A 12207-nucleotide genomic window follows, 5' to 3' on the forward strand; every position below is an offset into this window, starting at 1 on the left:
CACGGTTAGTAGCCAAGGTACAATTGGCCCCGTTTGAAATTCGCGCATTGTGACGTCACGACCGTTTCGACCAATTGAAAAGCGTGACATTTCTGTCGACAGCTCCTGCTTACAACGATGAGGCGTTAAAGGCTTCCGCCTTAATAAAATTAGCATGCAGAATGCGTGCTCTTCCAGTGTTTCATATATATGATACATGTGCCAACCGCAAATGGGATAACACATGTCCAAGCAACACATTCATCATTACGATGATTCGTGGTATAACAAAGGATTCTCTGCTCTTTATACACAACAATGTATACAGGCCAGCCTGACCATGGTCATGTGGCCCACCCGTGCGTTCCTTGGCTGGCTGGAAATGAGGTGATGCGCTACTCATGCAATTAATGCACCAATTCCAACTCACTGGTATTAAAGCTTCGCGCAAAGAAAAACGAGTAGAATTGCGGTTCGTAACTACTTCGGCTGTTTTTATTAAATAAGGGCGATGTTTATAAGCAAAAACGTATGCAACAGCCATCGATATACCCAAAGGCACAGTAAAACATCAAAAAAAGGATTTATAGCAATACAAAAGGTAGCCACCTAGCTTCGTGGCTTTGATATGAGGCAGAGCCGTTTTCTGTTTATGCTTCGTTTTTATTAATCTAAGCTATATCTGTATTTTCTTTCTCGTCACTATATGCAGCTGCCTCTTCACGTAGTGCAGCAAGATGTTTACGTCTGCTGTTTATCTGCAGTAAAACATATTGACAGTGAAAGCGCTCAAAAGGACAAGGACGACAGAAAAGGAAAGACACACAAAGCGCTTACTTTCGGCTGATTTTATTTCATGCGAAAAACAACTTTATACTCATGGTAATCATCTGCGCATGCTTACAAGAACATTACCACCGAGTGATAGCTGGCACTTTCTTTCAGACAACCGGCATGCTCGATGTAAGATAGGACATCTCTTTTTCCGACAACAAAATTGATGCAGCGCTTACGCAATCATCGCCCGCTCGTGCTATCTCAAGAGCCTCCACAATCTCTCTCGTTATTTGACATCTACTTTGAAAAGTACCTTACAACTATGAAAAACGGGACGGCAGCCTTCCTTGCTTTTCCATTTGCATACTCAAGTGCTCACCTCTTTTGTTTTCCACGTTGTAATTATGCTCTCCTAACCTCTCATTTGTGCACCTTCCCGTCTGTCCTATATAATATTTGCCACATGTCAAGGGCACCCTGTACACGACGCCTTCTACGTATCTTACAAATGGCTTTTGGTGCCTGATTGTGCAAGCGGCCTTTCCCTGGTTTCCAGAAGTGCTTTTCTTGCATAGGGCGCTCAACGGCTGAAAACAAACGTTTACCCTGTTGCCAATTTTTCTCAGGTTGTGTGATAGCCTATGCTTATATGGAATAACAGCCAATTTTCTTTTGTCAGTTGTTTTACCCTGCTCTTGCTGGGTCGTAGGTTTCCTTTTTTTCTTCCTGACAAGTTCTTCGGCCACTGATACCAGCAAGTGAAGCGGATAACCCGCGTCTTGCAACCTTTTCGACTGCAGAAACAGGCTCTCCTCAGTCACATGAGGGCATGACTTTTTTAGACAGTTTAGAAACCCTAAACGAGCTATGTTTCGTTTTATGAGCTTAGAATGCGCAGAAGTGAAAGGCAAAAGCATTTTTCCTTCCCTAGGATGATAACTCCAGCATGTGTGATCTTCTAAAAACTTTAACCTGGTGTCAAGAAAGCGTATGCTATTGTTTTCAGGCAGCTCATGTGTGATGACCGGTAGGGATAAGCAGTCTAAAAAATGATCTAAAATACGTCCCACGACCTCATCGAGGGGGACAAGTGGTGTCTAAAAATATTAAAAAATCGTCAACAAAACGAAAGACCTTAAGCACTCCTAGTGTTTCAAACCGGGCAAAAAGCCTTAAATTTGGTCACATTCAGCTAAAAAGGTATCCCTTAAAATAGGAGCAACAGTGGATCCTATACATATTCCTTGTTTTTGTAAAAACACGCCATCGTCCCACTTAACAAATGTAGATTTAAGATAGGTGCTTAACAGTTCCAAAAAACCGCCAACGCTCACACCCACAGAATTCTGGAAGGCAACGACACCAGCTTTCTCGATACATCCTTCTACTGTAGTAAGCCATTTTGGGGGAGCAAATAATACAGATCACAACCTGAGAAAAATTGGCAACAGGGTAAACGTAAACATTTTGTTTTCAGCCCCGAATAAGTTGAGCGCCCTATGCAAGAAAAGCACTTCTGGAAACCAGGGAAAGGCCGCTTGCACAATCAGGCACCAAAAGCCATTTGTAAGATGCGTAGAAGGCGTCGTGTACAGGGTGCCCTTGACATGTGGCAAATATATAGGACAGACGGGAAGGTGCACAAATGAGAGATTAGGAGAGCATAATTACAACGTGGAAAACAAAAGAGCTAGGTGGGCACTTGAGTATGCAAATGGAAAAGAAAGGAAGGCTGCCGTCCCGTTTTTCACAGTTGTAAGGTACTTTTCAAAGTAAATGTCAAATAACGAGAGAGATATGTGGAGGCTCTTGAGATAGCACGAGCGGGCGATGATTGCGTAAGCGCTGCATCAATTTTGTTGTCGAAAAAAGAGATGTCCTATCTTACATCGTGCATGCCGGTTGTCTGAAAGAACGTGCCAGCTTTCACTCGTTGGTAATGTTCTTGCAAGCATGCGCAGGTGATTACCATGAGTATAAAGTTGTTTTTCGCATGAAATAAAATCAGTTAAAAGTAAGTGCTTTGTATATCTTTACTTTTCTGTCGTCCTTGTCCTTTTGAGCGCTTTCACTGTCAAGATGGAAAACCAACTCGCCTACTCAATTGCATTATTCAGTAAAACATAATTGAATGAAATCCGTTTTTTGCAATCCAATACTAGATGGGGGGATTGTAGAAAAAAAGCTGTCCTTGGACAGCTTGACGGGTCCACAATTCCTTATTTCGGCAGAGTGGCAGCATCACATATGCCATAATATTCTTCATACCCAAACATATACATCTATATTTAATATGATGCTGATATAGTACTCATAGTACAAATGTAAACGAGAATCTTTAATCACGCTTTAATCATGTTTAAATACGCTGTAATCACGTCTTCTCTTCTATCCAAGTGCACCATGCAGATATTATGACAGTCAAATTTTAGTTACGTAGAAACAGCGAATTTATTTCTTATTTTTAGGGGGAGAATACGTACGGTGGGTGAGGCATTGTACATATCGCGACGATGTTCGTCTCTGAGTTTGCCGAGAATGGAAGCTAAAAATTGGCTGTGGCTTAGCAAAGTTAAAGCCTGGATATACGTAGCGAAAAGTGCCATAGCCTTTCACACACATCACAAACATGGCCAAACTGGTTGTTCACAAAGTCCGACGTAAGCACTCGGGACGCACTCACGCTTTCACTCAGTCTTAACACGTGTTCAGTGTAGCGGTGAGTCTTTGAATCTTCTTCAAAATTTTCCTCCTTCTGCTGCTCTTCCTCCTCACTTTGTTGACTACCAGTGGCCACGGCGGTGGCCGTAGCGCGTCGTTCGGCTTCTTGGCGACGTCTTTTCGCGAGGCGTTCCTCGCGTTGTTCCGGGAGTTGCAGATGCACGTTGCGCAATTGGCTCGATCTTTCCTGCGTTGTTCGGCGGCCAGCTCCCAGGCGACTACCTCTGGATCGGAACAACTCAATTTCTCCGCTCTTCTGCAGCAGCCGCACTCTCCTTGGCTTCCATGTCGAACGCGCCTGCCAGTTCTCCGTCAAGCGCATTATATACACGCGGCGCACCCTCCTCGCGCATGCGCAGTAGCGCGCGGCGCATCTGTCGGTAACACGGGGACCGACTAAAGCATGTTTCACATGCAAGCGAAAATGCTAGCGAATCCTGTCGCCGCGGCGGAAAAACCTGTTTTGAGTCGTCGCTGCGACGAGCGGCGAGGTTTCAACAAGTTGGAAATTTTCGCTGCGACGCGCCGCTCGATCGCTCAGTCGCTTGCATGTGAACCGGCCTTAGGCCGCCGTGACGACCACATGCGCAGTAGCGCGCGGCGCATCAGTGGGTCAGGTTGCGGAGTCGGCGACGGCTGCGGCGAGGAGGCGACGCACCTGCGCCTCTCGTGACGTCACTTGGTTTTCGCACATGCGCAGAACTGACGGCTCCCGCACACGCGAAACTCGGCTCTGACCCGCGTAGTGTAGCTTTTCGCTACAAAAGCACATATCCTCTCAGGCTATGAATAACAAAGCGCGCTCGAACATTCCACACAGCCACACAGCTTGGTGAATGCGTTTTGTTTGCGCATCGAAGCTGTGTGCCATCGCGCCATGCATTCACCAAGCTGGGTTCACAAAACACCTTATCAGGGGTATTTGTGAGAACCTTGTCAAGAAACGCAAGCCAACTTTGAAGGGTGATCAGGGTCGAAAGAACAAAGACAGTGAAGCGCAACCGTCGGTTGTGATTCCCTATATTCATCTGCTATCGCACAATCTGAAGAAAGTGGACAGCAGGTATACAATCAGTGTAGTGCTATCTGCTCCGTGCAAGCTGTCGCACGTTTGCACCTTGAACAAAGAAAGACCTGTTAGGCAAAGCAAGGTTTTAGGTTTATGGGGTTTAACGTCCCATATCATTTTCTTCTGCCCGGCGGATCCTTCCTGGAGCACCTTACCACTTGGGAGGCTTGGGAGACCCTACTACGTTCTGAGGATCCGGCCAAGCAAGCCATCGCAACAGGCCTGGCTGCCAGCGTCATGAGCCTCCGGGACATGAACGTTTATTTATTTATTTATTTTGAACACACTGCAGGCTGAGCACCCAAGCAGGAGTGGCATATATTTACATAAAAATAAAAAAAGCATGGCAGCACAAGTTACAAAACACATCAACAAATTGCGCAGTCCAGTTGAAACGGTTATTACTGCACATAAAATATAAGCACACACATAAAAAAACTGACACCGTCAAAACCGACACCAAAGAACTGACAGGAGGCAAGATTTCATAGCTATTAAATACTTAATTCCAGCATATCTAAAGATTGGAGGGAAGAAGCAGGCAAACTATTCCAATCTGCAATTGTATTAGGGGAAAAGGAGAATTTGTATAAGTTAGTCCTTGCAAAGTGAGGCGTTAAAGAGAGGTCATGAGAGTGGCGTGTCTGCCTAGTGGTAAGAGGGCAAACGTAAGGGCTAGGATCAAGTGCGAGTTTGTGATTAAGTAAAATATTAAGTAAGTTTTAGTGCAGTGGTGCCTTGCGGGGGCAAACAGATCTGTGTGTCCCAAGCTCCCCTGTTGCAAATAGTGTTTTCGCCACCACCACCATCCCAAAGCGACTCAGGCTATGAGAGACGCCGTAGTGAAGGGCACCGGAAATTTCGACCACCTGGGGTTTTTGAACGTGCATTGGCATCGCACAGCACACGGGCCTCTAAAATTTCGCATCCATCGAAATGCCACCGCCGCGACCTGGATGGAAACCGCGTCTTTCGGGTCAGCAGCCGAGCGCCATAACCACTGAGCCACCGCGGCGGCTGTTAGGCAACGCAAAAAGAATCACCAAATTCTTGCCACTGTGTTCACAGCTGATGACGTGTACGTGGTGCCTTAAGCTATATATCGGCAAGACTGGCCAGTGCTTCAACGAAAGAGTGAGGCAGCACAAGATTGCAAAAAAAAAAAAAAATGGCCATAGTCACAAGGCCACTCACTGCAAGAGCTGTAAATGCTGTCCGTGTTTTAAAAACACAAGATTCATTGCGAAGTCTAAAGACAGATTATAATGCGAAATAACTGAAGCATATTAAATCAAGCAGAGGGGGGCCTATCTGCGTGAGCCGTCCGTGTCACTGTCAGAAGAGGAGATTATAGTTTTCTTAACGGATCATTGCCAATTGTAATCCTTGCTTCTGTCGTTTTGGCAGGTATGTGTGTTGTTAAGTCACCTTTTTTTATCTTTTTGCGTGTATCTTTGGGTCACGTGGATATAAAGTGGCTTTTTCGAACAACAAACTCATCTGGAAGTTGGCGCCAATCCTGTCTTATTTGTGTGTGTTTGTCTCCGTCTTTTCGCGCCACTACGCTTTTGCGCAAACTGTCATGCTTAAACCACGTAGTTAAAAGGCAAGTCTTGTCCTAAGTGACACACGATGGCTTGCACACCATCAGCTACTCTGGGGTGTATGGGAAAGGACAGCCCAAGAGCATGTGTAGGGGATGTGGGAAGATCATTTATTTTCAAGTTTCCTGTCGTGCTGATGATTCAGGTTGGAGAACGAAGCTCGGAAAGCTACTGTGGGCCTGTGGCACGGCTAGTGCATCCATAATGCGTTTAATGGAGCTGTCCTCCAATGAAATGATGAGTCATATCGGAACTAATCGTTGCACTCCTCTTGCAAGAGGACTATTGCGCTGCATTCCAACAAATTCTTCGTCCAGTTCTTGCACGATGACGTCGAACCTGCAAAGCGGTGCACGATTTGATGATGAGCCTAAGTACAGCCGTCACAGGCCAAAAAATGGCTGTGGCTTAGCTCAGCTAATACTGGTTATGCAAGCGAAAGTCACGCTTGCATTACCAGTGTGAAGTTACGCTGCGGGCTATTGCTGCAGTGCCGCGCGTCTGCCACAGCGCTGTCAGCGCTAACGCATGCAGCCCACATCTCTCTGTCACCATCGCCACGTACCTCAAAGCGCGATTGAGGCGTCCACTGACCCAGGGAGCCAGTTATGCTCCCTTTCTTTCCTGAAACCATCGGAGTCTAAAACGTTGCGAACGCCAACGCCAATTACACAATGAACGCCGACGACCTACAGCTTCAGTGTCGCGTTTATGCCGCAACGGTGTCAAATGCCAACGCATGCCGCGCACATCTGTTACTACCACCACGTTAGGCGCCTTTCCCTTGCTTTCGAAGCTCCCGCTCTTCATCGGTTTCGGCTGCCCGTTTAGCGCGTTTACGCTCCCCATCTATTGCTAAATCCCTCGCAGGACTGGCAATGCCGACCGGATGACAAGACTCGGTCCGACGTCTGCGAGTGCCCACTCTCGAAGACATAGGATCCGGCTGACTTGCTTCGTCTATAGCGAGTCACTGGATAGGCAGCTGCTGCGAGTCACGTGCACGTGGTTACTTACGCAGCTTCGCTCCTCCTGTTCAAGGTCATTCGCACAGGCACAGCCAAATCGGCACCGCTAGGCTGGTAAAGTTTTCGTTTTAAAATTCAAGTGGTTCAGCTCTGCTGAACCGAGCTTACACATAGCGAAAACAGAGCGTACAGCTCCGGTTTATATACCCCGTACCCTGACGTCACAACTGTAAATTGAATCACGTGACACCACGCGATTACCACGTGACTTCCTACCGCCCCTTGCCGACAACGTGAAAGGGCAACGTAAAAATTGTCAAGGTCAAAGGTCAAGTGGTGCAGCATCAAGGTTGACCGCACATGGCAATGGCAAGACAGATGTGTCTAACCAATACTTATCTTAAGGTCATTCGGAGGCTCACGGCGTAATGTGTTAGCTATCCTAGTGTGGCTTTTGCTACACAAAAAAAATTGGCTGTGGTTTAGCTCTGGTTAAACCTATCGAGTAGCGATAGCTACAGACCCCCGGCTGCACTTTGGCTTCGCTTGTAGTTAGGCATGTTATTAAATTTAATAGTTTCCCACTAGACTAAGAAAGCAGACACGTTGCGGTCAATTAACGGGTAAAACTATTTTTCACACCAATGAATACGCTTCTGTGATCCGTAATGGGCTTTTGTGGCAACATCGTCAAGGGCGCAGCGAGGTGATGGTGGTGAAAGCTTTATTTGAAACTGGGGAGTTTGGAACACGTAGGTCCTTGGGCCCCCGCACGGTCCCACTGCCACTGCACTCAAACGTTCATGTCCTGGAGGCTCATGACGCTGGCAGCCCGGCCTACGGCGATGGCTTGCTTGGCCGAGTCCTCGGAGCGCAGTAGGGTCTCCCATGCCTCCCAAGTGGTAAGGTGTTCCAGGCTCCACGGGGAAGGATCCGCCGGGCAGAGGAAAAGGATATGGTCCAGAGTGGCTTTGGGATGGTGGCAGAGGGTACAGGAGGGGTTTGTGTGGACTTGGTGATAGCGCGAGCGTATATAAGGGAAGGGTAAAGTGCGTGTTTGGAGTCGCCTCCAAAGTGTCTGATGGTAATTGTCGAGGGAGGGGTGGGGTGGGGGTAGAGTCAACGCTCGGCTTTGCAGGCCTGCGTCATTTCACTGAATGAGTGCATGCGCTCCCGCTAAAACCCCAGACCGGAGGCCGCCGGTGCCCGGTTGAGAGAAGCTCGGGCTAAAGCGTTGGCGGCCTCGTTTCCGGGATTCCCAGAGTGGGCAGGCACCCATATCAGCTCCACGTGGCGGGGCGGGTGTGCGACGAGGGAGTTCAGTATGCGAAATAAAGGGACGTGAACTCTCCCGCAAGCCAGATTTAGTATGGCAGTTTTAGAATCAGATAGTATATATCGGGCGTCCGTGCGTGTGATGGCCAGGACAATGGCGGCCTCTTCGGCCTCCTCCGAAGTGGCAGCGGGGGATATGTGAAGGGTGGCAATCGGTTGGAGGGAGGGGTTTGTGATGGCTAGAACCGCGTCCTCGCCTGTGCATGCGACATCCACCCAAACTGCATACGGTTCCATGCCATAATGTTTGTGGAGCGCCCGAGCGCGAGCTCTGCGTCGGGGTTCGTGGTAAGTGGGGTACATGTTTTTGGGGAGAGATTTGAGAAGTAGTTCACTGAGAATATGGCGGGGGACTTGGAGCTGTGTGAGGTCCGTGGCTGGTATTCGGATAGTGTGTAGGATGTGTCTGCCAGTGGTGGTTCTCGCGAGATGTATGTATTAAGGCGGAAGCCTTTAATGCCGCATCGTTAGAAGCAGGAGTTGTCAACAGATATGTCACGCTTTTCAATTGGTCGAAATGGTCTTGACGTCAGAGTGCGCGAATTACAAACGGGGCCAATTGTACTTTGGCTAGTAACCATGCAACCATTTAAAGGGAAGGTATAGTGATGCTCCAAGTAAAATAAAGAAATAAAACCGAGTAGGAAATTGGTCGAGTTGGGGAATCGAATTAGGGTTTCCGGAGTGCGACACGTGCGACACATGCCACGTGTGACACGTGCGACACATGCCAGCTCGATGGTTTGGAATGAACAAAGGCGCGTCCAGTGAATACGGTGTCTTCCTTCACTCCCATCTTCCTCCCTACCCTTACAGCGAGGTTCAGGTGTCCACCGAGATATGCGATACAGATGCATTTCCTTTCCTCAAAAACCAATTTACCGACGAGCAAGGCATAGAGCCGAATGGGCGATGGCGTTCTGTGGACTCCCTGACAGCGTTGCAAGACGCTGTCGCGTTCCACCCTTGGAGGCGAAGCTTAACATCTTAGCCACACATCAAGGAGAAAACGTCTCTGAAGATGCTCCCAAACCGCAGGAAAAAGGACTAGAGTAAAATAAAGTTTTTCCTTCCTTCCTTCCTTCCACACATCAGTGACACAAGCAGCAACACCGCGCTTGGCTTTCGCCTCACCGCACTTTAGGTCAACAAAGCCCGCCCCTGAATTTTTGTGTCTGTCAGTGGGCCTCGATAAGCTCCCCTATCGTATTGTGCAGGCCTAGTTGTAGTAGTTTTTCGGTTGAGGTATTTAGGGATAGGTCTGTCTTAAATGTTGTTCGGATCATGGCATCCAGGGTGGAGGTTTCCCCGGCCTGGAGTTTCAGGGGAGCGTGAAGATAAAGCGGCTGAGGACGAAGGCATGAATGAGACGACATAGGTCATGCTCCTTCATGCCCCGGTGGTGTGCAGAAACGCGGCGGATTATTTGGGATATCGACACCGTTGTCTGCTTGAGTTTCCGTATGATGAGTGTGTTTTTCCCGTTGTTCTGTATGTGGAGGCCCAGTACCCGGAGAGTATTTACCTCCGGGATGTGCCGGTTTTCCAGTGTCACGGTGATGGGGGCTGTGGGGCGGATTATGAGGAGCTCCGACTTCTCCGGAGCGCAGGAGAGTCCGATACTCCGCGCATGTGTTTGGGTGAGGGTAGCTGCCGACTGTAGAGTATTCTCTGTGTCTCCATCACTCCCATGGGTGGTCCATTGCGTGATATCGGCATAGTGTGTATTGCCGCGAATATTTGTAGCGTTTGTTGTGTTTATTTGTTCATGCTTCAAGGCTGCCGGCACGCCGCTTTATCGCTTCGTTTGTGACGCAAGACGCGCCTAGATTTATCTCGATTGATCGCATCCAGGCGGAGCCGATTCTACTTTGTGCCACTACATACTGTCACCACTACGTGACAGTATGTCGAAGGTGAGGGTTGGTTTGTAGATTGCAGGCAAGGGGAATGAGTGTGACATTATAGAGAAAAGGGGAGAGGACAGGCCCCTGGGGGATGCCAACCCCACTAAGGGTGTATAGGGTGGATAAGTGGGGACCGATGTGAATTTCGGCCGTGCGGTTAGTAAGGAATGCTTGAATATACGTGCACATACGTTCACCTGTGTTCAAGGGGGAGAGGGCCGCCATGATCGCTTGGTGGTCTAGGCGATCAAAGGCCTTGGAGAGATCCAAGGCTAGGAGAGCTTTGGTGTGACCCGGAATGAGGGGGTCGAAAATGTTCTGCGTGAGTTGGAGCATGGCGTCCTGTGCCGACAGATGGGGACGGAAGCCCACCATGCTGTGCGGGTAGAGGTCTTGCTCCGCCATGTGTTGGGTGAGTCGGGCGAGTGCGACGTGTTCAAAAAGCTTGCCTAGGCATGATGTTAGTGAAATGGGACGGAGATTTGAGGGTGTAAGAGGTTTGTGGGGCTTTGGTATGAATAAGATTTTAGCGTGTCGCCAAGACTGGGGAAGAGTGCCCTCCTGCCAGCATTTGTTGAAGTACCCCGTGAGCTGGGCGATTGATTGATCGTCCAAATTGCGGAGCATGGTATTGGAGATCCGGTCAACTCCTGGGGCTGAGCTAGATCGGAGTGTCAGGAGGGCCGTTATGACTTCTGCTTCCGTGATCTCAGCGTCGAGGTTGGAATGCAGGGCACCTGTAGAGAGGTGCAGGGGGTTTGAGGTGCCGGGAGTTGTATGCGTATTTCTAAGTGTATCGATGAGTGCTTCGGGAGAAAGGTTGGTCTTGTGTATAAGGCGTGTGACGTGGTGTTGTGTGGCTGTTTTGAATTGGGTGGTGTCAATTAAGTGACGGAGGAGTTGCCAGCTACGTTTGGAGGACAGACTGACAGCCAAACTATCGCAAATCTGACCCCAGTTCGATCGGCAGAGCTCCTCAGCATGCTCAGGAATTTGTGTTTGCAGCGTGGCCAGAAGCTTTTTAAGGGTCCGATTGAACTTTTGCGCTTTCCAGCGCTCTAGGATGCTATGGTGGGCCTCCCATAGGTGGGCAGGCGAGTGTCGAGGGTGGGCGTATCTGAAGTTGTGGCAAGAGTTCGTGTGTGTGTGTTGAGACATCGTTCATGAGTGATGCCACCCACTGGTCGATGTCTGTAATTGCAGCGTCAGGGAGGGCCGCCCGTGCGGAGCGGACCGCATCCCAGTTGGTTATTTTGTGTGTTAGGTGACTTCTCTTTGTTTGTACGGCACTGTAACGGAGAGAATGTAATGATCGCTCTCTAATGTATGACGTGTTGTGTTCCACGTAATACCAACAAGGTTGCGGTTCAGTGTCAAATCCGGGCTGGTGTCCGCGCTGACACTGTTACCAATCCTCGTGGGGGTGTTAAAGTTGTTGTGTATTGTAAAGTGGAGCTCTTGTACCAAGGACCATAGACGCCGGCCTCGTCCAGAGGTGGTGCGGTAGCCCCAGTCAGTATGCTGACTGTTGAAGTCCCCTCCGATAATCAATGGATGCTTGCCTGCAAGACGATGGAGATCTCGCAGTAGCGTTTCCAATGAAGCCATCGGGTGGGACGGTGGGTGGTATATATTGGCGATAAAAATCGATGGTATTGAGTGTGTATCTTGTATGATTTCTGTGATTACGCAGGGCATCTCGGGGGTGATGTGATGGGTTTGGTGTGTAATGGAGCGATGTATGAGTGTGGACGCCCTGGGTGTATTCGTTGCGTCCAAGTGAGCAGATGTGTAGCTGGGAAGTGTGGCAGCGCTATGTGTGTCCTGAAGGTGAAGGATGTGGGGCG

The sequence above is a fragment of the Amblyomma mixtum genome, chromosome 5 (assembly GCF_055824585.1).
Source record: "Amblyomma mixtum isolate Tamu chromosome 5, ASM5582458v1, whole genome shotgun sequence".
Taxonomy (NCBI): Eukaryota; Metazoa; Arthropoda; class Arachnida; order Ixodida; family Ixodidae; genus Amblyomma; species Amblyomma mixtum.